At 44.9% G+C, this 27,875-nt stretch overlaps 1 protein-coding gene across 2 annotated transcripts in view; it reads right to left on the bottom strand.

Moving 5' to 3' along the window:
* Lrrc1 (leucine rich repeat containing 1) overlaps positions 1-27,875 on the bottom strand; it is a 164,881-nt gene that overhangs the window by 123,785 nt on the left and 13,221 nt on the right. The window lies entirely within an intron of this gene.

Raw genomic sequence — 27,875 nt, 5'->3', positions numbered from 1 at the left:
ATAAAATATAATGCATCAACTCTATTGATTATAGATGCAATATCTCACATTGTGTGCAGCAAGTAAAAAATTATTTTGACCAAGCATCAAAAGGTTGCACCAGATCCCCATGATGGAGGCAGACTAAATGTGTAGCCTTTCTCCTACACTCTTCAATGTCATACTAAAACTTATACAGTGATGAACACAAATATAAAGATATGCAATAAGTCTATGAAGACTACTAACATACAAAGCAAGGGGAACTAGATAATTATGCAACAAAATTCTTAAAGCCAAAATTCAGGAAAAAATAATAATAAAGCTTTATAAAACAGCTGTGCTGTAAGCAGACATAAAGAAATTAGGTCAAGTACCTCTAAATGAAAGAAAATTGATTGAAAAATCATCTATAAGAAACAGCTAAATCCTTGTCTTCTCTTTTCTGTCCTTCATAGCCAGGCAAAAAAAGCTAACACAAAACTCAGAGGCTTTAATGACAATAAGGCAACCCTAATTTAAGAAAAGAAAAAGTGCCAGGCAGTGGTGGCACACGCCTTTAATCCCAGCACTTGGGAGGCAGAGGCAGGCAGATTTCTGAGTTCGAGGCCAGCCTGGTCTACGGAGTTAAATTCCAGGACAGCAGGGCTACACAGAGAAACCCTATCTATAAAAAACAAACAAACAAACAAAAACAAAAAAAGAAAAGAAAGGAAAGGAAAAGGTCACAGACTATCAGTGAGCGCTCACCCTCCTGTCTGGGGGTGACAGGCCCCCAGGCACAGGCACAGAGCCAGACACAGCAATCATCACAGAGAGGAGCTAGCGAGAGGCGCCCACCCCAGCACAGTGTCTACACACGTTCATCTCACCCATACCTCCAGGACCTGGATCTCTAACTCAAGCAGAGACCAGATTCTCTAGATAAAAAGTCTATGAAATGCAAGATGCCAAGTGTGTGTGCATGCAGATGAAGGACAGTGCATGGGAGCCATCACAGACACACACACACACACACACACACACACACACACACACACAAAACAATATAGAGAACCAAAGAAAACTTCGCCAGCTAAAACAATAGCATTGGGGAGGGAGGTGAATCAAGCCGAAACTGTACGTTACCAAATCAAGAAAAACTTGAATTAAACACCTAGAAATTTAAAAATAGTATAGCCTCCACAAAAGAATCTAAGAGAAGTAAATAAAATTAACAAACTCCCTTAAAAGAAGTTGGGTAAGACTCAAGAGATGGCAAAATGATGGGAAGGAAGGGCTGGAAAACCAGACAGCTCCACAAGTAACAATCCATGTAAGAATATGGAGTTCAAACGCGTGAAACCGCGTAACACAGCTTTCTGGTTCCCAAAGGCACAGCGCCAGGACAACACAAATGTACTGTGGTTCGGATCTGAACTGAACCTAGCTGGAGACAGATAATCTGACGGTCAACTCTGAATACTGGGCCCACCATAAGGGACCAGACCCCACCCTGTGCTCACGTTCCCATAAGTGAGTCTCTTTCCCTACGATGAGGGACTGAAACCATAAGCCCAAATAAATCTTCCCTCCCCTTGTTTCTCTCAGCTGTTCTTATCACAGTAACATAGAAATGAGTATGAAAGAATAAAAAAAGCACAATTAAGGAATATTGCAAACTAACTGGAATTTTTAACCTTCCAGCAATGAGTGAAATAAAGGGGCAAAGACAAACAAGAGTTGGAACCCAGAATGGCACTGGACTCGACACAAAACTGAAGGTCAACGACACGCTGCCTTAGAAAACGCAACACGTTATTCCCACGCAAATGTGAAAAATGTGCTTTTCCACACTTTCTCCAAAATGTGGATGGAGATTTTAAAGAATGATACGATATTTGGAATACAGAATCAACAAAGCTCAGAAAGACAAAAGAAATCCTCAGAAAAAAATCAAGGAGATTCCCAAATGCCCCTGAACCACAGGCCCTGAGAACAACCAGTCTACACAGAAGCCAAATACATGGACCCCAGATGGAAATTTTGAAAACATGAATAAAAATGCATCTCAAGATTCTCTGATGTGGGAGGAGCTACAAAGAAGGAATCTGCGAGTGTCCAAATATTTAGTGACAAAGCAGAAACAGAAACGGGGACAGTGCAACAACCAAATGGGGATGAGTTAATTCCAGAAAACGTATATCATAGGAAGGGAAAATCATAACATAGACGCAAGATCTGGCTGGGAGGGATACATAAGAGTCACAGTAATATAATTCCGTCAACATGGATAAAACTGTTATGTCAATATTACAAAGGCGAGACGCTGGGTGCTCAATCTTCAACTTCCACTAAAGGGACATCTACCGAGAGCTACAAAATAGCACATAACCCACCTGAAAAATGAACAAAGCATCCGCTGGCCATACAGAAGCCCACAGAAGCACACCTATAGAAACCGAACAGGGCAGAAACTTCCCAAAAGCCCAGCAACAGAGACAGGAAAGACAAGAGGCCCCTGTTCTTCACTGTTATGGTTCCTGACTGATTAGAATTGTGAAACAACTGCATATCCTACATTTTTAAAACCAGAAAATGAATTTACAGAGAAAGTCTATACTATGATGAGAGGATGCTGATTATAAGATGCTAATATTTAGTAGCCATTGTCCCCTTTTTATTTGTTAAAAAAAAGAAAAGAACTAATATTTGTAGAGTGATCCAAAGAGGCTCGGCCTTTTGAAAAGTGAGTGGGTAACACCCAAAAGACAAAATATTTTCAAATCTACTGATATACCTCTTTGCGCCTTTCCTCATACTATAGCAGAAAATTGCAAAAGCAAGCATAGTGCACAACTGTATCTTTGCATTATGATGTTAAAATAAAACTAGGAAGCACACTGTGAACAAGGAAACAGGCTATCCAGTTGTTAAATAACGCAGTATTATGCAAATAATAAAAATGACTATTACAAACACAATAGAACCTGAAAAGGGTTTACAATGCAACAAAATTCTAAAAGAAAACAAGGTTTCAGGTTCTCTGTAAAAAGCCACGCTAACTCCAGGCCAGAGAATCCAGTGAAGGTCCACTGCGTAGGGTGGAAGCAGATCACACTTGGGTCAGGTGACAAGAATACTGCACGAACTACTGGTTTTAACATAATAATAAAAAAGCAGATTATTTAAATGAACTAAGAATCTGCACAAATGCTTTCACTAATTGGACATATATGATAATGAAAAAAGATGATCAATGGAGGCTAATCCTTGAGATTTCTTTCACCATCAGTTGAGATTTATTTTAAGGGATGGCAATCTCTTTATACTAGTTGTGCTAAAGCATTAGCAAACACAAAAGCCATTGAAAAGAGTCACATGTCTGAATAACTGAGCTGGTGCCAATTGTTCAAAGAGTCTGACAGTTTCATAATGTATCAATGTGTTTACTCAAGCATGAAAAGCCTACTTTGTTTTCCAAGAAAGGCATTAATATCGAAAGTACAAAAGCCATTACCAATTCCATGCATCCAGGGCTCATTGTATATAACGCGAGAAATCAAGTGAATCAGGTACTCAGGTCTACAGTAAAGAACAAGAATGACAACCTACAAATCCCCATATCTAAGAGAGGTCATAACAAGTAAACAAATTTAGGGTTCCATTCCACAGGTTGAGAGCATCCTCACCTACAGCCTGCCTTTACAACTACATACTAGTTGTAAAAAATGCAGTATGCCACAATCTCAAAATGAACCCTCAGCAACTCCCCAGTCCTTTCCCAACCTAGCCTGACGGATCTAATCACGGTGTTCGAATGTTCTAAATCGCCTGCTTTCTTACACAGTTCAGGAGGTGTCTGTCTGTCACTCAAACTATATCACATCATAAATTTTCAGCTTCCTCACATAGTCAGAGAAAAGACTCCATAAGCTCTAAGCCCTCTGCCTTGCTTCTGAGATCAGTCAGGGCACACGAAGAACAATCTGTGTAGCTCTTCTGGCGGGGTGCCTGAGCGCTGCGTAATCATGTGACAGAACACACTGCTACACTATTCTTCAAATCTACATGTTTGATTACAGCTCACTGACCCACTTAGACCACATTCTGTGCAATTAGATTCAGAGAAACCCCAACTGCCCTGGGTTGTTACAGGGTACCAGGCTTCTTACGGCCACTATTGTTTTTAGCAGATACTGAGCCTTTCATGCCAACAAAACAAAATGTTGTTTCCATTCTCCATCTGACAAGGTCTTTTGCCCTTTTGGGTACTATTATTACTTCTTTTCTGCATCTGAGAAAGGGCCGCATCCTTTCATGTGACTATATGGCCAACAATCAACCAGTTGTTCCCAAGGTACCGAAATTCCTCCATAAGGTAGAGAAGGACCACTGGCATGGGTTCCCATGAGGTACAACAGATGACACATGCTTCTGCACAGCTGTGGCTGAGCTACAATGACACCTATGGCCATGGTGGAGGTATTCTAATCCCTAACCTAAACCACTTACCTTTTTGTGTTTTATATAACATAAATTAAATCCCTTCCCCTGTCCTCAACAAGCTAGACTGACTTTTTGATCAATCACGTATACCGATAGTGCAAACCAAAAGCATTTCCTACAAAAATCAGAAAAAAGACAGAGGTGTCCACTGTCTCCAGTCTTATCCAACAGAGCACTGGAGACTTAGATGGAAGACAAGAGAGAACAAGGGACGGAGACAGAAAGATGGTATGGAAAACCCCAACATGCCACCAGAAAACCCTAGACATCTTCAGAAAAGCACCAGCGTTCAAAATCATCACATGAAGCCCAGCAGCCTTTCTATACATCAATAAACGAAGAGGAAGAAATTAGGAGAGAAACCATCTCATTTACAAACAGCTTCAAAAGAAACACAGTCTAACAAAGGAGGTGAAAGACCTCTACTTCACAGTGAGATCTCTGAGACACGGACAAAAACAAACACCACACAACGGAGACTGCCACAGCTATGTTAGCGAGAGTGATCCAAGCTACAACACAATCCTTAACAAATCCCAATGAGACTCTTCCACAACTAAGGAAAGACTTTCTAGAATTTACCTGGAAGCACACATCATCCACGAAGGGGAAGAGGTAATATCAAAGAGTACTAGAGTTCTGAGGACAAGATGCCTAGGTTTGGGCACTGCGTCAAGAACTAGAATAGGGCATGTAGAAGTCAGCCAGAGCTACAGCCAGACACCTCATGCTGCAAAATGGTGTCAAACGGATATGGAAGGAAAGCCAGCCTCCTTAACAAGGGTAGTGGGTAACACGGCTTCCAATGAACAGAAAAAGGAGACTGGGTTCATCTGTCCCATTCTACCCCAGAGCAAAACAAAATAAACAAACAAACAAACAAACAAAAAAACCACCAATCCAAAGTGGATCAAAGACCTTAATGTAAGACCTGAAACTTTAAAAATGGCAGAGGAAAACCTAAACATTTCAAAGCCATTGACAATGGGCTTTCTGGAAGGACCCCAAGGGAACAGCAAATGATCCCAAGAGCTGACAAACAGAATCCATAGAACTAAAGCCTTTTACAAGCAAAGAGAACCATCACCAATGTGGAGAAGACAGTCTGCAGGATTTGAAAATGTCTTCCAATCAAGGGGAGTACAGGGACTTAACCTCTAGGATATATAAAGGAGTGCAAATATAAACATCAAAAGGTCATCCAATCAGCCAATGGACTAACAGAATAGAGAGTTTTCAGTACTCTAGGCATAGATGGCAGAGAAGGGGTTGGAGAAGGGGTAACTAACAACAGGGATGTGTGGAAAGGCCATATGGAACCCTAGTATTTTATAAGCATCTTATGTATATATGTAAAATATATAAAAATAAAAGTGTTTAACTAGAATTACCCAACACAGGATTATTATGCTCACTCACCCTAGAAGCCACAGGCTGCCAAATAAAAAGCCAGTGCCAGGTGCCAGGTGCCAGGTGTGGGATACCCCTCCCCTCTAGTTACTGGTCAGGTCTGTCCCAGAGACCCCAAAACAATACAAACTATTATAACCTTATTGCCCATCAGAGTTTGGTGGCAGAACCCCATTGCTGAAAACAACACACACACACACACACACACTAGAATGTTATTCTGCTATGAAGACAAACATTTGCAGGACAGTGGTCAGAAGTGGAGAACGGCACGCTAAGTGAAATAAGCCAGACTCACAGACTGATTACATGCTTTCTCTCACAGGTGGACTGATTTAAGTATGTGTGTATATGGACAAACATATGCATATATGTTAGGGGGCAATGAAGACAGAAAGGGGACCAATAAAAGAAAGAGATTGTGACTTGCCTTGACCAATAAGGTGTGGAAGATTTTAAATTTTAAGGTCTAGGTGAGCCCCACTGTGTCTTAAGAGAATAGGATAAAGCTTTGCCTTAGGTCGAGTACAGGAGCTCCAGATGAGACGGCACTGACTGACACAGGAGAGAGCAGGGGGCATATGGCAGGGTCATGGAAAGAAGGGTGAAGCCTCTTGTCTTGCTAAAACACTCCTCAGAATGTGGGTGCGTGTGCGCATGTGCCTCAGGGGTATATGCATGTCAGGAAAAGGACCTAATCCGGAAGGCTGGAAAATAAGTCTCTTCTAATACATGGACAGGATAACAAAAAACATGTTTAAAAAAAAAATCAGAGGAAATACTGCTAACCTAAGAGTCCACCACAATAAGGTAGGACATCCAGACCCACTCCAAGAAAACTGTATTACAACTGGGGAAAGGACACTACAAAATTCTGTAGCTAATCACAGAGTGGCAACTTTTCTAGTAGAAACTGAAAAACAAAGTAGTCAAGTAAAAGGTTTCATAATAAACCGAAAAAATTATAGCAGGCAAGAAGGGATAATGTTTACACAATAGTAGAAGAATCAGTCGAGCTAAATCGAGAATTTTTTAATAGCTGCTCTCATATCCTGAATTTGATTTTTCAAAAGGTTTTAGCAAACACTCAAAACCAAAAATTACTGGGAGCTGGCAAGCTGGCTTGCTCCAGAGATCCCAGCACCTTGCCAGCAAGCCAAGCATTCTGCGTGCACGTTCAAGACCCCCACTCGCTCTGAGGAGGGCAGAGATGCAAGGACTTTGGTGGTAGCTGCCTTCCAGCCTGGCCAAGACGATGCCAGCCCAGGTTCAGAGAGTGGAGAACAGGCGGCGAGTGGCAAAGTCGTCTCTGCACTCCCTCTTCAAGCATCCTTGTGGACACACTGGCACCAGCAGACAAACTCACACAGTAGTCCCCTGTCCTCAGCTAATGCACAGCATGGGGAATGGAACTGTGTATTATACATTTTGAGATAACTAAGAGTAACTTTCCAATGTTCTCAGCACCTATTTTAAATGTGGTGATAGATATTTGAGGTCATAGACACAATTATATTTATTTAATTGTTCTACACCGCATTCACAGATCATAGCATTATTTTTGTATCCCAGAGACTTATTCAATTATAAACTACCAATTTAAAACAACCACAACAACAAAAAGATTTTGGAATACTGATTCACAACATAGGAAACTGATATCCATATCAGAATATCCACTCAAGAATAGGAAACAGTTAAATATAGTTAATAAATGTGAAATGAGACCAAAAGCTCCATCCCTTCCAAAAACTATTTCTTCTATAATTGGAAAAATAAATTGCTTGCCAATTTATTTGCTCAGGAGGCAGATTAATACTCTAAAATGTAATATTTAATAGGTTTGTGTTTTCGCTGCACAGGAAGCCTTTGTGCAACAAAGAAATAACCATTCACTCATTTCTTTCCATAGCCCTAAAATCTCAGATGAGCCAATTTTAAACAGACAAATCCGCTCCCTGCGGAGTGCTAGCAGGTGTGCACTTGGGCATTTATAACAAAAGGGCTACATTTATTTTGCTCAAAATAGGTCTCCAAGTTTCCAGTATTTTACCCCAGTTGATGATGTTATCTCCTCATTTGCTGGCATATTGATATATTCTCACGGCACTTTCGTGCCCCATTACTCTTTCGCCATCAATGATCTTTAGTAAAGATGTAATTGCCCAAGGTTCCCCCACCAGTATTGAAAAGGCTCAGGGAGAAGTCACTTTGAAAACGGCAAAGCCAGAGATGCTCTGTTCTTCGTGCTTGGTCAGAGAAGTAGACAAAGGTGACAGTGGTATTCGCAATCACTTGGACAGAAGAAAACTCTTAATTAGAACCAGAAGACATTAGGACAGTATTACTTCACTGGGAACTCAAAAAAAAAAAAAGCTGTTGGCATAGAAAGACTGGGCTGGTGGTACCACAGAGAAATGACAGGGGCGACAGGGGCTAGGCAGGTCAGGATGGTCCAGGAAAGATCAACTAAGAAAATACTATCAGTTAAAATGGGTCACTAGCCATTAAAACGGGCTCCACGGAGTTAGGTACACTGTCCTGCACCTTCTGCCTCCTCAGACATCTCCTAGGGCTGATTCCATCGTCTGCAGCTTCCTCCTGGGCATGTCACATGGCTCTAGGAACTCCAACATCCTGAGGTCTCCATTGCAACTTAGGCTCTCCCTTCATGACTTCATCCGGTAGCCTCCCAGGGGAGTCTCTTTACAGGGATGCACACCTTGCCACTTAATGTGTGGCCTTAGGAGCTCTCTGAAACTCAGACACATGCCCCATGATCCCTTCAGACCTGTATCTTTCATGCACACAACACCATTACACTACCAGCTCCTGCCCCCTGCGAGAGACAAGCCACCCCCATCCTGTCACTTGGCATCAGTTTCTCTGCGCTGGCCTGGGGTGGGCGGGGCTTACTTTGCTAGGCAGTTGCATTTGAGGCATAGGGAACCAACAATTCAGCACTCACCCCAGCTTAGGCACTGTCCTTCAATTGAGTTTGGTTTAACAAAATGAAGCCTTCTGACTCCTGAGTCTTACCCTCACACACCTTTTCCAGTGCAGGACTGGGGCTGTCCCTTCAATGGTTCTGATCTCCTTGTGGGGTCCACATGTTGTATGTCCTGCACTTTCCCATCTGAATCTACCATCCGTCTCCACTTCCCCACCCTTCCTTCACTGTGGACCTACCGGAGAGCAGTGAGTCACACCAGTGGCACAGTTGAATGCTGCCTTGAAATTTCTTTCACCAAACAAATTGGTTCGTTACCTTTATATTCAGCCTCAACATGAAACCTCAACAGTTCAAACCGTTCAGTCCAATAAATGAAAACGTACCTAAACAGCTATGTGCATGTCAGTTGGGTTTAACAAATCTGGTTACATATATTTGACATTTGTATTTGTCCTCTTTTATTCTATGATGGCCTTGAACTGACTGTGTGGCTGAGTATGACTATGAGCTTCTCCAGCCTTGTGCCTTCTACAGCCCAAGTACTGAGAATGTGTGCCTATGCTGTCACGCCCAGTTCTATGGGGTTCAAGACACTCTGCCCAGAGCTGAGGCGGCCACACCTCTAGCCCCTTGCCTTCCTTTCTTTACATGTAAATTATTTATATATTTATCTTTTCGAGTTTCTCTTGATGTTATCATTGTTTCAATTAAACAGTGATAGACTTCAGAAATCCCAATCCAAGTCCATATACTGGGCTACCAAGAAAGACTCTTGTCTTTAAAAAAAAAAAAAAAAAAAGCCAAATCAACATAAGAGAGGAAATGTGAAGGCTAAAGCAACACTTTGTACACACTGCCTCTGATTTTCTGTGATTCAAAGCATCAGTATAGAAGTAGTGGGGCTAAACAGTCCTCAATCACTTGGCTTACATTTTCTCTCAACAGATTTACCCTTTTGTCCCCCATCCTTTTACACCTTTTAAGCAAAATAAGTTTTGTGCTAATTAGATCATTTTAGTTTGTTTCCCACTGACCCTGGAATGCATATGTACTGTGTTATGTTATTAGATATTTTCCAGACTCCACCATGAGCCCAGATGCCAGCCATGCAGTGGAGGGTCTGGCGTTTTTCCTGTTGGATTTCAGTCCTGCTCTGTTCCAGTCATTCCCTGCTATGCCCCGACTCTTCCCTTTTGGAATGGAAATGTTTATTCTGTGCCCCATGAATTAGAAGTGTGCAACATGTTTTTAGATGACAGGACCTCACAGTGAGGTGAACGCCTTCAGGCTGGTCATAGTGGCCTAAGTCTTTACTCCCAGCGCTTGGGAGCCAGAGGCAGGCAGATCTCAGTGAGTTCAAGGCCAGCCTGAGAGGCTCAGACTTTGGCCTTCTAAAGCTGTGTTGAGCCAGTTCAATACTCTGGGGACTTCCGAACTTGGGCTGAATGTATCTCACACTATGAGATGACAGCCATGAGTCTATGAGGACAAAGGGTGGGAGGGCCAAAGGTGATGTGTCTGGGTGTCAGGTTGACAAGGCTATCTATCACTGTGATGGTTAATCCTGATTGTCAACTTCATGTGATGTACAGTCACCATGGAAACCTAGTGCATGCCTCCCACCTGTCTTGCTATGGCCTAGATCCTTGCTTGAACATCTTTTCTCCCAAAGTGTCTCCTTTCTTTCCCGCTGTGCAGAATTATGTGACAGAAGTCACTTAAGGAAGTAAGTGCTTGTTATGTCTCCTGGTCTGAGAACAGTCCATAGTGGCGGGAATCTTGATGGCAGGAACGAGGCAGCCGACGTCTATGAGGGACTTCTGTTTTCTTCTGCTTGCTTGAGAGAGCCTCATCAGATAGCCCAGAACTCACTCTGTAGACCGCACTGACTTCTGGCTCACACAGCTGTCTGCCTCGGCTGTCCTGAGTGCTAGGAGTAAGGCGTGTGCCACACCAGTGCTCACCCTGAATCTATCTACAGGGTTTCCCAAGTTCCACCTTTTGCTGCTGCGGGGGGGGGGGGGGGGGATAGGGGGGGTGGGAGGGGGTTGGGGGGGTGGGAGGGGGGGGAGGGGGGTGGGAGGGGGGGGTGGGAGGGGGGGGGTGGGACTTTTCATCTTCTGAAGCAATAAGTTGATACCGCTCCAAACCAGATTTGACTCTTCCAGAGAACAAGCAAGAACTGGAAGACTGAGGATAACACAGTGCCTTAAAACTTAAGTTCAGCTCACAGATTAAAAGCCAGTCACATTCAGCCGGGCGGTGGTGGTGCACGCCTGTAATCCCAGCACTCTGGGAGGCAGAGGCAGGCGGATTTCTGAGTTCGAGGCCAGCCTGGTCTACAGAGTGAGCTCCAGGACAGCCAGGGCTACACAGAGAAGCCCTGTCTCGAAAAAACCAAATCCAATAAAAACAAAAACAAAAACAAAACAAAACAAAACAAAAGCCAGTCATTTTCAAGGCAAAATCTATGTATACTGTTAATGAATAATTAGATGGAAAGGCCTTTATTTTGTATTCTCAAAACTGCTTTAGAAGAACAAATTCTTAAACCCTTATCAATAAATCTTGAAGGGGATAGAAATAACTAATATGATTTACCACTTAATGCGACATAATAGTGAAGCCAGGATCCATGCCTTACACCATGGCGCCCACTAAGCGTGGTACCAGGAGCCATGATGTCACTGTACTTACTTCAGAAAGCCTGTTTCAAGATCTTGCCACAGTACTTTTCCAAAACAGAGGAAGGGGATCTTTATGAAGCAGAATACAAAACAACTCCTTCACCAGATACACACACCATAGAGTCCCACAGGACCCCGGCTGATTCAAGAACAAGACATGTGAACTGGTTTAACCATGCAATGCTGTGCATTCAGACTGTTAGGTTCTAAATAGATTTCAGAAATATAACTGTCTAATTACAGCCACTGTAAAAATTTATAATGGAAGTGGGCTCAACTTCTTGAACATTCCCCAACATAAGTCTGAAAACACATAAGCTATAATGTTTTTATAACTACAAGATTTAAATTCTATAGTTTTCATAGAAAGGTTTCTCTCTATACACATAGGCTTACATTTCAATGTTTCTGTAGCTCCTGAAGGTGCAGCCTTGAATCTTCAAAATAAATGCTCAAATATTTAAATTTTTTCACACTGATCAAATCCACACTATTCCCTACTGGTTGACCAAAACAGTGAAGTCAACAGCAGAACAGAAAAGCTCAGAGTATCCCATAGCAACTCAACAATGCAAAACCCAAACAGATTTCATACTGACCACTACAGTTTGGCTTCACAAAATATCAAATTCTAACACTAATCCAGTTGAAGAGCCACAGACGCGGCCTAAGTGAGAACCATTTGAACTGCCTCACTGTTTAAGGCCCGAGGGCAACCACTAACCCATCCCGACCCCACCTGCACTTTCATCTGATGAAATCCGCAAGCCCTAAGTCTGACTTCTGCATGAAGAGAACAGGCAGCCGCTGGAGCCATTCCGTTAAAAGATGTTCTTTTTAACAATCTGTGAACTGTACTTTTTTTGGCTGTTTACTAGCAACCTGGGCAAGAGGCAAAACAGTCTACAAGTTGTCCCATACTAAGCCTTACAGACAAGTATGACAGATGGTGGCCTTAGGCCACACAGTGAGCTACCCTACTACCATAAATGAGGGCTACAGTTCTTTCCCTGTCACTAAGCTCTTGAAGCTGTATCCTGGCTTTTGCTAGCCAGACGGTTGCTTAAAACATTATTTATTAAGGGCCAAATTTATCACATCACCTCAAAAGCTCCCGGAGTCAGAAATTTCTGTGACATGTAATCAAAAAGAAAACTGATGAGACCCTGTCTGGAAAAAACTGGAGGAGGATGAGGAGGACAAAGAAGAAGAAGAGGAAGAGGAAGAGGAGGAAGAGGAAGAACAGGAACCCTATGATGTGTGAATACATCTTCAAGTAGGCCTGCTGAGGATCACCTGCCCCCAACACCATATAAGCACGCTTTCTCAAAGCTTTCCGCTGGCTGACCACTCACCACAGAGCAAGGTAAAGAACTCAGAGAACCCTGGCACATGCTTGTAACATCACTAACATCAGCAGGTTTTAAGAGCTTATAAAGTGCTGTCTCTTACACCACCTAGGAAGCAATCAGTTGTTACACACCGATTGGCAGACGTGAAAGGCCAGAGCCATACGTGAGGCCAGCTTCTGCTGTGAGTCCAATGTTCTCTGATTCTGCGGGTTGGACCTTCTGAGACCTGAGCCCAAGGAAGGGACAGGTGAGCCGGTTAAAGTGCAGTCACCACAGCGGAGACAACACAGTCCCCGGGAGGAAGCGGGTGGAACATAAGGAGCTACAAGTACCTCAGCTATTACAACGCCTGCATTTGTCTAAAATGCACATAAAATTGTAAGTGCAGAACTGGACAGTAAAAGTATTCTAGTAGTTCTCCAAGCAGACAACATCCCCAATCTAAAGTATCAGCAGTTTCCCTAGGCCCTGTCAGAGTATGATTCGGGAGGTCTGCGATGGGTGACACCCTGCAGTTTATAATTTCCCCAGGCTGACTCTGATGAGGCTCCGAGCCTTGGAGACTCCGGGTAGGTTTTGTGGCTATGGAAACTAACTGGCCAGGGGTGGGAGGGGACGTCAAGGCTGAAACAGGGAACACAACTTCTTTCCTCCACACACAGAGGGACTCACTCCACGCCAGTCTGTTTTGGAACGCCCACACAATATGATTTCTAATTCTATTTTCACAAAAGTTCCTTGTGTGTTTGTGTGTGCGCATGCGCGTGTTCCTAAGTGTGTCTTCCTCTATCATTCACTACTGTATTGTTGGAGAAAAGATCTTTCACAGAACCTGCAACTTGATGGTTCAACAAGAATGGCTGGCTGATGATTAGACATCTCTGTGGGAGGCCACACCCACACCGGGCCAACTGCTTGTACTTTTAAAATTAGCAATACCTCACTTAGGATGATATTTTCCAGTTCCCATCCTGAGTGAGGTAACCCAATCACAAAAGAACACACATGGAATGCAGTCACTGATAAGTGGATACTAGCCCAGAAGCTCTGAATACCCAAGACACAATTAACATATCAAATGATTCCCAAGAAGAAGGAAGGAGAGGGCCCTGGTCCTGGAAAGACTTGATTCAGCATTGTAGGGGAGTACCAGGACAGAAAAGTCGGAGGGGTTTGATTGGGGAATGGGCGGAGGGAAGAGGGCTTATGGAACTTATGGGGAGGGGAGAACCAGGAAAGGGGAAATCAATTGGAATGTAAACAAAGAATATAGAAAATAAAAAATAAATAAAAAAATAACAATACAAGCCGTTGAGAATTCACCAAACATCCAAGGGAGAGGTCAATATGATACCCAGGCTTCTTGATCGATCTAAGTCTGCCCAAATTAGCATTCAAGATCACTTTACAAATTTTCAGATGTGCAAAGGACCATAATAAACTATACCCAAAGTCTGTTCTACCTCTGTTGCATAGTCAAGATTTCAAACCTACTAACATTATAAACTATATGAGGAAACATATAAGCCAAACTTTTATAGGAGTCAAATAACTGTATTTCCAGTCATGGCTCTGAGTATCTAAAGACCTGCCTTGAGCAAAGAATCAGACTTGCTTGATACAGTCTAACACCAAGAAGGTAAACACATATACTCCCCTATATACTCAACTAAAGTATGGCAGAATCCTCTGGGAAGGCAGTAAGGTCTACGCAAGAGCAGGCCTGATGACAACTTGGTATGTTTTCTAAAAGAACGGTAGAATCAGACATGTGACTCATCTAGAAAGCTTCTTAATGACCCTAGGGTTCTCCAAGGTCAGTTTCTAGGCATGTTTTCTGCCTCACATTCAAATTTTGCCAAGGTAATTTACAGTAGCACTGGGTGGTATGCACTTTGGCCTATAATTGACCAGCATATAAATATAGCATTTACAAGAAGCAACAAGGAAATCTATAGATTTTTCTGGGATCATATGACAAAATTCAAGCACGACTCGAAGTACGGCAGGGCCCCTGGTAAATGAAAGGGAGGAGGAGGCAGTCGGTGCTCACTCAGGTCGGGGACCAAGCCACAGCCATTTTCTTGAGGACTGTAAGAAAGAAGAAAGATCAGACTTACAATACTCCGGCCTCAGCTCCACAGTACTGAAATTACAGGGAAGCACCACCACTCATAATGATGCAAAGCATTTTTTTTTTCGGTTTTTCAAGACAGGGTTTCTCTGTGTAGCCTTGGCTGTCCTGGAACTCACTCTGTAGACTAGGCTGGCCTCGAACTCAGAAATCCGCCTGCCTCTGCCTCCCAAGTGCTGGGATTACAGGCGTGTGCCACCATGCCCAGCCCAATGCAAAGCATTCTTAAATATACAAATATAACTTATCAAATTGTTCCATGCTGATAGAAACATACTTTAAAAATTAAAAGGGAGGGCGAGGCTCACCGATGAGGACAGTACTAAGTGGGAACGCATGACAGGCCCATGCAAAGGGCTGTGATAGACACCTCAGACACCTAGGACACAGGCAGGGTAGACGCAGCAGTGACCCAGGGTCACACTGTAAGGATTGAGACAACCGAAAAGTTTAGATGGTGTCCAACCTTTGGATGCTGTCATCTACAGATGTGCTGGCTGAACTCACAGACATCTTTGGACATAGGCAATCCATTCTGCAGATAAATTTATGCTTTGGAAATGCAACGAAGTGCCTGACCACTGGTTAGCCCTGACTGTCAACTTGACAAAGTCTTGGGATCCTGCCAGCTTCCTTCAACGACAGACTGTGACCCGGAAACGTAAGATGAAATAAACCCTTTCCTCTCCTAGGTACTTTTGGTCAGTTCTTGGTCACAGCAACAAAGAACAAATAGAATAGAGTCTGCCCTGGTCTCCTTTCTGTTGCTATGACACCACCCCAACCAAAAGCAAACTAGTGAGGCTTGAGTCTGTTTCCAGCTCTCGGGTAACAAACATTCCGTCACTGAGAGGAGTCAGAAAAGAACACACTCATAACCAAAGAAGTACAGCAGAAGCCAAGGCAACACATTAGCTAGCTCTTTAATAGGCCAGGACTACCTCCCTAGGGACGGTGTTGCCCTCCTGCATCAACTCACAATGGAAACCATGCCCCCCACACTCCCACAGTCCACTCTCACCTAGGGAACTCCTCCTCTCAAAGGACTCTGGGCAATATCCAGTTGTCAATCAAAGGTAAGCAGGGCACGGGAATTTATGATGGCTAATCTGGAAGAATCAGGACAGCATCAGGGTATCCTTGGTTCTTCTGGCCCTTTCTAGCACATGGGAAGGCCCGCACCCAACTGACCTCAGTCGTCCTCACTCACTCAGTCTGGCATGCTCCCGAAATACTCATGTTTGTTAGAAGTCTGCAAGAGTTCAGAGAGAACCAGTTCTCTGTGCAGCTGATCTTCCTCCCATTCTGAAGGAGCATATTCCATGGGGACAAAGCGTGGGGGGGGGGGGAATGGGGGGGCAACAAAACGAGACTTTAGTTGTATTCAATGAGATTTCAATACTTTGCCAGTGACAGAGTATTGAAATGGCCCTTTGTCTGGAACCCTGAGTGAACCAGAGTTAAAATGTGAGCCAAGCACTTCACAGCCCATGAGTCTGCTAAACTGGCCTCCTATCCAGTGACAGCCTGAGCCCTGGAAGCTTGCCCTTCCCATCAACCAGAAGCAGCACGTGTGTTTGTGTTCACTACTCCCAGCCCTGGCCTGTGAGGACGAGGAGTACAGCAACTCTGACAGAAGCGACTGCATCTAGCTTTTCCTCTGCTTCACTCCGGGTGTGCAGGTCACTGAATGCCTCTCTGACTTCTTGTGGACCTATATTTCAGAGCTGTCCATTTGCCTGAGGAGTAAAGAGTCCAATCTAATATGCGTTCCCAGCTCTCCTGAACATGTGAGCCTCTGCTATATCTGCACCCTCCCCTCGGCTCCTCTGTAGTTTCCCTCTGCTGCTATGTTCTCACTGCTGAGGACCTGTCCTCCGTTCCAGCCAGCTGACCCTTCAGAGTTCTCAGAACACCTGGAAATGCAGTCAGTAGGAACAGAGAGAGAGAGTCTTGCTGGACACATGACCCAGTGCAGAAATAATATTCTCTTTGATGAACTTTATTTCAAAATCAGCGCTGAAATACTCTACTGTCCCCCCACTTAAAATGCAAAACCAGCTTAATCTCACATTAAGGTGAAGAAAGGAGAAAAGAAATATCAAGTACTATAATGAAAAGGAAAAGGACAAATTGCTGTGCCCTTCCAAAGCCAACCACACAGCACAGCTCTGCTGCCCTTCCCTCATCACCGTCTAACGGTGCAGCAGTTCCGTCTTCCTCACAGAACAAAAGCCTGGAAGGACGTTAGAAGTAACATTTAAGGACAAGCAAGGCAAGGCCTGGTGACACCTGACTATGGTCCCAGTCCTCCAAAGGTGGAGGCAGGAGAATAGCCGCAAGTTCAGAGAGCTACACAATGAATTCCATATCTGCCAGGGCTACACGAGGCCTTATTTCAAGACAGAAAAAAAGAGGAGAGGAAGAGGAAGAGGAGGAGGAACAGGAGGTGGAGGAGGGGGAACTACTCACATAATCAAGACCACAAAATTCTTTCTCAATAAATGACACAGAGAGGCAAATCGTAACTCACCCTGCTAAGTCCCTGAGACAGACGGTCATAAAGTTTAAGAGACACAATACTTCGGGGCGGGGGAGCTCAAAAGTGTTCCAGTTTCTTTAATACCAACTTGAGTGACAACAAGTGTAACAACGAACCAACGCTGAATTGCATCTGTCCATAAGCTACAATTGACACTTTATGGAAGAAGTAGCTATTAAAAAGCAAAATGCCTGCGGGAGGGCCCAGGAGAGTCACCTGTGGCTTCATCCTGAGAGAAGCAGAGAGAGCAAGGCAAGTTACTTGGCACCCATGGCAGACAGAAGCCTCAGGGTGGTCAGGCACTGCACAGCTGCAGCTCCGCAGAGAAAGCTCCCAGTGAACCAACGCTGCACGCCATGACAGACAGGGAGGAAAGGGCAAAAGGTTTCCTCCCACTGTTCTGAGAAAGCTGGATGACTGACTGTTGTGTGTCCTTTGAAATGATAAAGAGAGAATAAGCTCTAATACTTGGAGAGCAAACGCACGCAGAGGGCTCTCCATGGCTGGCACTACGGGCTTTGAGTGAGCAGTGCCCACGGTGCCCCTGTGCGCTGACAGTTCTGGCTGTTGCTTTACCTTTTTTCCTACTTATATCTATTTCACTTACAAATATAGTTTGCAAATTATGATCTTACTGCATGTGACTTCAATGTACACCTTTCTTGCTGTAGCAAATAATGTCCCATACCTTTCAATGACGCACCTCAAGTCAATAATGTCTGAATAACACTTCCTTGTGGTATTCTAGACAAAACAGAGAAACACGTTTTGAGGGATAAAATGAGGGGTGAGGAATCAAACCGGCTGGACAAGCAACAACCACTTACCAAATGCTGACTGGCAGGCGTATCTGCCTGTGAGACCTGTTAGAGGACCCCAGGGCTGGGGGCGGAGTGATGCTTTCCATAGCAGGAAACCTAAGCTTTAGCTGGGACGCCGGGAAGAAGCCTACCATATGCTTCCCATACTGGCTCAAGTGCCAACACACCCCGCCTGACACACAGAGACTGGTCCACTTTACTCCAGGGAGACAGCGTGAGAACGGAAGTTCCAAAGGTGAAGAATTTGGAAGAACAAGCAGCTAGTGAAGAACCTAACCGTTACCCAGAAACAGTCTCTGGCTCCTTTCCTCCCAGTCACATAAATGCTGCCAATTTGAGGGTCCTTGAAACTGATCGGGAAGTTGTATAAAAATGGCTATGTGTGGCTGGGGGGATGTGCTCTTTAGAGTTGGCTGCACTGTGCTTTTACACTGATGTGCTAATCTAATTAGAATAGATTTAGCCTCAAGAAATGCAGAGTCTTGCACTGAGATCTAAAACCCAAAAGTTCAGTATAGTCATGGAGACTTGGCCTAAAGGCAGCATTCATAAAAAGACTGCAGAGGGGTTTTAACCACATGGATAATTTGAGAACAAGAGTCATGCGCCTGAACTACACATATTAACTAAAACTATAAACTCAACAGGGATCCCGCAGGCTCGTATACAATGTTTTCTCTTTCCCTGAGGAGCTACACAAAGCACCTCCTCATCCCAGACAGGACCCCAACACAGATGGAATCGATGCTGCACAATTCCAGTTTGGTGAGCCAATGGGTCTCCAGACTTCATCATCAAAACTCCTCACTATGCCAGGACAAAGGTAGAGTCAGGAATTCCTAGAGTCCTACCTACCCCAGTCAACCTCCCGCCTCCTAGACCTGTGGGTCACGACCCCTTTGGGGATCAAACACCCTTTCACGGGTGTCCCTAAGACCATCAGAAAACACAGATGGTTACATTACTATTCATATTCATAACAGTAGCAGAATTATAGCTATGAAGTAGCAAAAAAAAAATGGTTGCCTGGTTGAGGGTCCCCAGCCATGAGGAACTAACTATATTAAACGGTCGCAGCATTGGGAAGGCTGAGAACCGATGCTCTAGCGACACTAGCTCTTGCGGAACCACCGGAGACCACAAGCAGTTGAAACAGGGTAAAGTCGGTGAGAGCAGACTCGGGAGTGACTGATGGTCTTCCGCCCTCCACCCACCTTGCAGGAGGGGATGCTAAAACATGTGAGGGTCTTGTGGAAGTGATCATAGCAGCTGATGTCCGAATGACAATGGTCACTCGTGACAATCCCGTAAAACGCTCCTTCTCAGGCAGCATTCATTCATCAAAGTCTCTCTGGTGATGGCATTCTGCTGCCTGGCTTACGATTTCACTTTGTTTTCCATATATCATCAAAACAGGACTCGGTGAGATATGATACCTCTCTAGGGCCAAATAAGCCACGTAGAAATCTCAGGCGGACAGGGTGGGAGGTTCAGGAGCTGAGCACAGCAGCGTGCTCGAGGCTTCACATGCACACAGGCCCCACCTCACCCCCTTTCCTCTCCAGCTGGCTTTCCAGATCTCTGGTACCCAGAAGGGTCCCGTTCCTTTACATACGTCCAAACTTCCTCTACAATCTAGGAGGAAATAATTCAAGGTTCTGCTAACAGCAGTTTAACTCCTCGGGGACTGCCGTAGGCACTTATGAGAGGTGATAAAATACTGTGTTTTCAAGTACTTTCCAGGTTCCCCCTGAATGACATCTCTCCTTTCCTCCTTCACAGTTCTACCTGCTACAGATACAAGAGAAAAGAAGAAGAAGAAAAGATACGGTGAGATGTGTAACGAAAGGGATGTCAGAAGTAAAATGGAAAAGATATCCAAAATGCCTTTTCATAGTAACCTTCCCCACTGCATCACTCTGCCACTTTCTAGTGAGACACTCCAGTTAGCATCTGGCTCGCACTGCCTCCTTCTCTTCTAGAGCTCTTAATGTTTGTCTCCGACCCTCAGAGCTGTACCCAAGTTCTGCTCCGATGGTTCCCTGTATGCATCACCCCCCTTGCAGTGCATCATATCCCCCTGCAGTGTATAACATGCCCTTGCAGTGCATCACACCCCCCTTTACAGTGCATCACACCCCCCTGAAGTGCATCACCCCCTGCAATGCATCACTCCCCCTTCCAGTGCAGACTCATCGGTGCTCTCTCCTCCTCCAGCGTGTCACACCCTTGGTCACTGATGGGGTCACCACCCTCCCGGTAAGCCTCGAGTCAAGAGGAGCTCTTTTGTGCTGTGGAGTTCTGCTGTCCTGCTTGAGTCTGTATTCTCTGCCTTATATGACTCGTGCACCAAAGGACAAAGGCATGCATGAGACGAAATTAAATGGGACTGAACTACTCATTGCCGCTTCCTAAAAGTGAAATGATTTGGCAATCATTTCAATGACCTTGATGTCTATTCTGAGGAAAAAGTCAAGAGCACATTAAAAAAAGGAGGAAAATAATGTGATTGTGAAGGCGTTTTTAAGCCCGCCCCTCCCTTCCGTAGCTTCCTTCATGCTTATAGCATCATCTGTTAATGCACATTTACCCAGCCACACGGAAAGCTTTCCACGCTTTGCGAAAATGAGCTCTTACGCAATCTTGAGATCTCTGCCCGCTCTTTCTAAAGACTGCACCGCAGCCACACCACAATGCAGCCAAACAATTTCATAGCCAGGAACTCACTTTATTTCCATTTTTCTGAGTGTTTGCTGCCTCTTTGCCACCACAGAAATGAACTGGCAAAAACCTTCACTATATATCTTGGGGCCTTTGCCATCTTTACAGCAGGATGCCAGGGCTGGGACAGGATGCCGGGATGCGTCTACTCACACACCTGCCACAGCCCTGCATTTCAAAGGCAGGTGTTACAAAGATCAGATGAATTCATACGTGATACACAGATCATCCATGGAAAGATGTGAAACACCAAACAAGGGTCCATCCTGTGCTTTATAACAAGGAAGAAGGGCCAATTCCCATTCAACATACACACTCCGACTCTGCGTGTTATAAATTACTCAATAAAAATATAAAACTCTTCTTCAACTACCTAAAGAGGAAAGAATGAAAGTACAGACTATACAAAATTGTCTTTATTCAATTAAATGGTGTAAAGTCAAAAATGTATAGAATTTAGCTTCGACTTCTTAATCTGTTCTGAATACCAACTCTGGTGACATACTGCCAGGTTCCTTCCCTCAAGGAGCTCAGAGTCCAATAAAGAACAAGACCTGCACTATGCCAGATAAGTGGGCGTGGGGGAGGAGAGGGCCAGGTGGCAGGGCGGAGCTCTGGTAGTGACACCTGTAGGTTCCTTTAGCAGCTGCCACCCTGGTAAGCAGGCCAGGCGCCAGCCTGTCTCTTGGGGCTGGACTCTTTTAAGTAGAGGTTAAAGGTGACTCTTCTCTTTTTTCTTCCTTTATAAACATTTCTGAATTTGTCAAGGTTTCTAAAATGGACACTGATATAATTTCCTTTGGGAGCAAATGAAACAAAACAAAGCAAAAAATAATAATAATAATAATAATAAAAAATTTAAAAAAACCTCTTTTGAAAAATAGCAACCCAAGTGAATTGTTTCTTAACAGTTAAAGCCCTAATTGAATTTCTGGCTATTTTCTCAGTCTTTAATAAATGTTCAGAGGTCTTTTCAAGGAGATGGTGTTCCTGTTGGGGGCGGGGTGGGGTGGGGTGTTGGGGAGTTCAGACTGTTCAGCATATGTAAAAGCAGCTATGACAAGTAAAGGAAGAAGACAGCACAGCGGGAAGCAGGTGTCTGCCCTGTCCTCCCCACCCCCACCCCACTCCAACCCCTTCCCCCAGCTCTCTAGCTTTCAAATGGCTGGCTCTACAGCTAACCAAGGACTATAATCTGGACCTGGAAGAGCTTTCAAAGGCTTCAGCATTGAGATACTGTGAGAAGGTGGAATCCTAAAGGTATGGGACCTGTAGGAGGGTGGAGCTCACTGGAAACACGACCTGTGGGGAAGCAGAAGGGTCTAACTCCCACACCTCCCTTTCTTCCTGCACACGAGGAGCAGGGTTCAGCTCCATGGCACACCTTGCTACCCAGCTAAAGCAGCAGAACCAACCAGCTGTGGACTGCGCGCCTGAAATTGTGAGCCGAAATCCCTTCTCTCTGTGAACGTCATCTGAGACATCTGTTACAGCAGCAGAGCCGGCTTACACAAATCTTTCTAGAAAACATGTAGAAGTTTGACTAAGGAACATGTCACAAACACATTCTTACTATGTTAGAGCTGTATTCAAAGTGAATGACCCGACAAACAGCTCTGCGTGGAGTCTGGCAGCCCCAACTGACTACAAAAGGCTTCCTCTCGGTTTCTGTAGACAACATCTCCAGCTAAGTCACTGTTCTTTCTCTGGATGTTTCTTTTGCATGACATTCAAGAGCAGTTTGGGAGAGATACCAGGAGAATCAATTCTAATCCTCAAATGCTCCTACAGATTCTGTCAGGTAATAAACAAAGACTTAAAGATAAGACCTGAATTACCCAGTATCTATTGTGTGTTTTAAGGCTAACTTATCCTGACTGTTATCACCAAGTTAAGAACTACAAAATACCAAACAAGAAAACAATGTACCCTCCAGTACCATGGTCATCTGCCATCCAAGGGTGGAGATTATCCAGTAAGTGCCCATTGCCAAGGGCACTGAAGAGTGAAGCATCTTCTCTTAAATGGGTTCTGATGCTGGGATTACATCAAACACACCTCCATGCCCTCGCCAAAGAAGCTCCCTCCCGCTATAAAAACTAGACTTTCAGTTTAAATGTTAAATGATTAGCAAGAAGAGAAAGAAGAGTTATTCCACTTCCAATACTGCAAAGGAAAGATGAAAACTAAAAGCAGCAGCACACCTGAGCTCTGCTGAGCAGTGCCTGGGCCCAGCTAACTGTGCACGGGAAGCACACATTCTGTTTCTACAACACCGTAGGCTGAAGCCAAGGGTTGTCTTTCACTGCTTGCACTGAAAGCAAATACAAATAAAATACTTTAAAATGTGCCATGACTGTCTCTCAGGAAGATCAAGATCCCATTGTCCAAAGCAAAAATGTTTCTGAGGAACGTCTGCCCACTGACTGCTGATGCTTTAATTTCCCTACAGGCACAAAGGGACTGTCCAGAGACAGTTCCTGGGCCTTGGTAAGGCTGTATTATAATCACGTGTACCATATTTCAATTTCCTGAATTAAGCCTCAGGTACTACAATGGCTCCTTAGAATCTGCTCAGCTTGTGTTCCCTCCCTCCTGCTCTCCCTGCCGTGTGTGTGTGTGTGTGTGTGTGTGTGTGTGTGTGTGTGTGTGTGTCTGTGCGTGCACGTGCGCCTGTGCCTATGCATCTGTGTGTACACAAGCAGGTGGAGAAACAGAGTGTAAGGCAGAGGGGAGAATCGTAAACCTCACACAGGAAACCATGAAGAATAGTCTGAGAGACTCAGGACTTGCAATGACATGACACCGTTTACCACCGGCATTAAGGAGAACCATTACACCCAAAGTCTGTGTGCTTCATACAGTAGACTGTGTGCAGTAAGCTGTAGTACAGGGCTCTTAGTCTTAGGTATTCTGTACTCCCTCTGACAAATGTATGAGCAATTCAAAACCGGAACCCTTTCCTTCTGACAATAATTAGCATCAGAACAGAGCTGGAACAGAGCTGGGTGCTTTGTTTATATTCTCTGCATTCGTCATAATGCCTGAGATGAATTTATCATTCTCACTTAAGGATTTAAAAAAAAAAAATACAAAACTGAGGCTCAAAAATGCTAAGTAACTCTGCAAGTTCATATCGCCGTTAGGTAGTAAAATAAGGACATGAACCTACATGTGTTTAATACCAAAGACCTATACACCAATATTTCACAAAGTGTGGTCCCAGGGACATCAACAATAACCCGAAAGTGCTTTCTGACGAAACACTCAGTGACCGCCACTGTGTTGGTCCTACACTGACCAGCCAGAGAGAGGCAACGCAGATGTTGGTTTAACAAGGATTCAAGAGGTCTGGCAATGAGCCCGGTTTAAGTGTCCACAGCCATGGACCCACACACATCGTTGTTTAAAACCTCTTAGGGGAACCCATCTACCCAAGATTCTTCCTCTGGACGGACAGCAAAGCAATTTCACAATTATTTCAGATGTCCGAAGACTAACAAAAAATAAAAAATTGCACGCGTGTCTCCAAAAACAATGAAAAACTAAACTGTCTTTGGTAGTGGGAAATTTTAACTGTTAGTCCCTTAATAAATATATCATATTGGAAAGCAAGTTTCTTAAAAAGACGTGTTGAAAAGGAGGAATTGGGCTGCACACTCTACCAAGCAGGCCACAACAGTCAAGTATCTATGTCTCGCCATCAGTGAGTCAGCGTGTCATGACTTCATGTTAGCACACAACCTAATTTCCCAAGCTGACCCACAGCCTGCGTCTCTATGCTCAGTTCTCTGACCCAACCATCAAATGTACTTTAAGGGCCAGAACATGCAAACAAAATGGCCAGTGGCATGCACAGGCAGCCTGAAAAAAATTCCTAAGGAGTTCCAACACTGCTTTGAAATGTGAATAAATTCACAAGGTGATCACACCGAGGGGCAAGGCATCTACTGAGATGTGTCGGCACTTTCAGCTGCTGAAGAAACAGTTCCCTACGATGTAGTCACACCTCAGTTAATTCACTGAGTTCAAACACACAAAGGAAATAGCGTACAAAACTGTACTGAATCACTACAGAAAAACAAAACTGACCTACATTTCAGCCAACTAACTTGAGCTGAATTCTATAAAGAAACAAATCAGACAGTCCAAATGAAGAAGAAAATACGCCCAGGGAGCAAATGCTGTGGACAAGCTGGGGTGGGGAGGGGGCTGGAGAGGCGCACAGGAGAACAGAAAGGTTCTCCGGTTTGCAGAACCTTTGTTAGCTGCCCACAACCACCTGTAACTCCAGATCCAGGGGATCTGACCCTTCTGGCCTCCGTGGGCAGCTGCACTCACAAACATACACCCACACACGTACCCACGATGTAAAAATCACCTAGATCTTTAAGAACAAACTGGAGAGTCAAAGAGGGGCTCTCGACATGGAGAAGGAAGTGAGCTTACTGGGCCTCAGAAGGGCCAAAAAGGCTACTTACCCAGCCTGCCTGCCCTGGAGCCCCAGGCTTCAGATTACAATCAAGCCCTATTAGCTCCTACTGAAAACTAATTAGCTACTGAGTTATCTTCCAAGTCGGATGAGATGACCAAAAATGGGAAGATATTCCAAGACTCTGGTATCTGACTCACAATCATCGCTTCGCCCCTTTTCCCAGTCCTAAAATCCAACTTAACGTGGTCTCATACAGACCATAGTGCCTTTCCAAATTCTAGAATAACTAGCTGTCCATTTTCAAGTTCATGGATGCTTAAAAGTCAGGACACGTGGGCACCAAAGTTATTTCCAAGGGTGGGGGGTGGGGTGGGGAAGCAGGGACAGCTCCACGGGGTGGGGACAGACACCCACTCCCACCTGGCTCTGCTGGGTGGGACAGGTGGAGCTGGCCCCTGTAGATGATGTGTTTGTGTTTGCCGCAAGTCTGACTATGATTAGGTCTTCGACTACTATAATTTGCCCACCTGGCCCTTCCATGACTTTGTGGTTCATGGTGAAGTTGACCCACCCACAGGGCAAGCATAGCCACTCCTGGCCTCTCTTAAGGGCAGTGACCGCCACACCCCCTGTCTGCTCCTTGCCATCCAGCCATGAGTCACAAGCCTGGCCTTCCCCAGAGCTTCCCCTCCCTTTCACAAACTGTCAACTTCAATATCTCAGGTCTGGCTATGGCCTCATGAGGCCTCCAACCCATGACAACCAGTTTCACTCTGACCACTCACTTCTAGCTACAACTCCCTTCTTTCTCTGCCCAGCCTATAGCATCCCAAGTACCTTTCCATCGGAATCCTACAAGGTCTGACCCCTCCTGACCAGCCACCACTCTCACATAAGTGAGTGGTCATCCACTTCTCTATCCCAGTCTTGGAGAGCAGACCACTCGAAAGAAAATGAGCAGCAGAGGCTGGCATCTTCAAGACTGTATATGTATCTGACAAGACCCTCCCCCCAGCTCCCAGAAGCCACCATGTTCAACCCCACCTCACTCCCCTAGCAGGCTGCTGCACCATGAGAAAAGTGACCTTGATCTTTTCCTTCTCAAGGCCCTCCTGCCCCTTTCCTCAGACTCTGAGGTAAGCATTCCAACTGAGAGTCCCTGTAACAGGGACTCCCCCAAGCTCCTATGTTTCAAATCTGGCTGCTCCCCAGACTGGTTCCCTGCTTTGTTTGCACCTTTATCCTGGCTCCCCTCAGACGCACCCATGAGCTGCCCTGTCTCAAAAAGCCAAAACCAAACAAACAAACAGGGCATGGCTTCTAAGTGCAATCTTACGAGACACTCATTCACCCACAGAACAAGAGCCAGACTCCTTCACCTGCCTTCTAGGCAGCCCAGGATGGGACTCCAACCTCTCTTCAAACTGTGCCTTCACTCTTGGTTCTGCCATGTCCCCTGCCTATTCCCAGGCTGCCCAGGACCTGCAGAAGGAATCTGCTGCTGGCTCTGCAAGCCAGCCTTCCTCACAGCCTCAGCTACCCAGCTGTCTGACTCTATGCTAAGCCTTGAAAAGAGCCACTCTTGCGTCCGTCCTCGTGACCTAGTAACTCACATCTAGTAGCACAGAGATCACAAGGCCACTCTTTGTTGGACCTTCATAATTAACATGAAAAAGCATCCGTCTTGGGGTCTGGCAGACTGGACCTTAACCTTGGCCTAGTCTTTTCTCACCTCCACCCCCCAAAAGCCTTCAGTGTCACCTTTATTTCAAAAAAAAAAAGAAAACCCCACATCCCACATCAAACTGACCTAAGGACTGAACTCTGAGTACGTGCAGCTGGACTACCCCCAGCAGTTAATACAAAGCTACTATCGGTATTTCAAAAACTCTAACTGCCCAGTCTCCCACGGCAGCCCCCGCCCTCACTGTGCTTTCTTATACAACCCAGGACTTTCTGCCTAGAGGTGGCACCGCCCCCAGAGGGTTGGGCCCGCCCACATCATTCATTAGTCAAAAAAATGCCCTACAGACTTGTCTACAGGCCAATCTGATGGAGGCTTTTTCTCAGTGGTTTCACTTACCTGGGGGGAGGGGTGGCAGGAGCAAATTATCTGGCATGTGGACAACAAAGATGAAGGCTTCAGAAACACTTCCTGCCTTTTGGCCATTTTGCTCCTCATTAACGCCCCTGCTAAGAGGCAAGGAGGGGCGGAAATGTCCTTCTGTCAACATGACTAATGATGTGTTATCTCTGGGGCTACCACCGACCCTAAGCCAGCAGGATCTGCTGACTCAGCCACTCCCCTGCTTACCACCAACACCAACCCACCCCCACCAACCCCACCTCCGCT

Source organism: Apodemus sylvaticus, chromosome 7, assembly GCF_947179515.1.
Source record: "Apodemus sylvaticus chromosome 7, mApoSyl1.1, whole genome shotgun sequence".
Taxonomy (NCBI): Eukaryota; Metazoa; Chordata; class Mammalia; order Rodentia; family Muridae; genus Apodemus; species Apodemus sylvaticus.
This window is presented reverse-complemented; position numbering and strand designations above follow the sequence as displayed.